The following is a 374-nucleotide window of genomic DNA, read 5'->3' as shown; positions in this document are numbered from 1 at the left end:
CTTCAGTCCTTTATTTCACAAAGACATAAAGAAATTTAAAGTTCAATTCTAATTTTTCGGTGGAAGATAGAAAAAGTAATAGCATACTTGTGAATATTTTCCTGGAAGATAAAAAGTTCTAGCTCAATGAAGATAGGAAAAGTTTAAATTTTTTCTAATCTGTGAGTAATGACGGTTTTGTATTTAAGAAGACTTAGAATTAGTGTGAAACTTTTTATCCTCATGAAAATAATCAAAAAATTAGTAAAACATATCCGGAATTCAAAGGATTTTTTTAGAACTGAACATAAATATATTTATTTCGTGTTGACCTGAATAATGACGTGTACGATGCTTACTTTATATTGAGAAATTATACTTTTATTACTTTATTT

This window comes from Artemia sp. Qi Xiang Cuo, chromosome 8 (genome assembly GCF_049724085.1).
Source record: "Artemia sp. Qi Xiang Cuo chromosome 8, ASM4972408v1, whole genome shotgun sequence".
NCBI classification, from domain to species: domain Eukaryota; kingdom Metazoa; phylum Arthropoda; class Branchiopoda; order Anostraca; family Artemiidae; genus Artemia; species Artemia sp. Qi Xiang Cuo.
Note: the sequence above shows the minus strand (reverse complement) of the source record.